The sequence below is a fragment of the Arachis ipaensis genome, chromosome B01 (genome assembly GCF_000816755.2).
Source record: "Arachis ipaensis cultivar K30076 chromosome B01, Araip1.1, whole genome shotgun sequence".
NCBI lineage: Eukaryota > Viridiplantae > Streptophyta > Magnoliopsida > Fabales > Fabaceae > Arachis > Arachis ipaensis.
This window is the reverse complement of record NC_029785.2, coordinates 653,811-654,664: the sequence shown is the minus strand read 5'-3', so window position 1 is coordinate 654,664 and position 854 is coordinate 653,811.

The window sequence follows — 854 nt, the reverse complement described above, 5'->3', positions numbered from 1 at the left end:
TTTTAATAATTTTTTTAATTATTAAAAATATTTAAATATTTTTTATTTTAATAAATAATAATATATATTATTTCTAAACTCATTTCAAAAATACATATTAAAAATAAAATTGGACACGCTAACACGTGAGAGTATTTAAATGTGTCCAAGTGTGTGCGAAAAAAATTATTAAGATATGACAAACACATATGTCATACAAGTATCGATGAAGATCTTCTTTAAAATGTGTCTGATACGTAAACACAGTATTCAGTAAAATGTCCATATTTTATAATTAAAAAATAAATTATTATTCACAATTTGTTACCAAAAGAAGTTTAAATTATTTAAAAAATATTTCAATCATAGCCTTTTTTTTCAATTTCTCTTAATCTTAATCACATATTCAATCCTATAAAAATTGTCAATAACAATTTCTTGAAGTGGTTCAAACTCTTATTAGTCGGGTTTTTTTATTGTGATAAATTCTAACATCATAACAGCATATTATACCATTCTATTATAATATATTAGTATTATACCATCTCAAACTTTTATATTAAAATTGATTTACAAGAAATTTCAATGTGAGTTTTTGTATTTCATCTAAAATACAAAAGTTATCGATCAAGTACAAAGTTACATGAAAAAATAACAAACAAAAGTGGAACATATTATGCCAAAGTTAGCAATCTTCAATATGTGCCTCATGTCAGCTTGGTCGCTATAAAAGCTGGGAGCTTTGTCATGTGAGGCCCCCTCTATAATACTACAACGATAGCCTCTTGTGATCAACACGTATTTAAAATAAATCATATTTTATATTATTTTTAATATATATTATTCAGTGTATATTTTTTGTATGATTTAAAAAA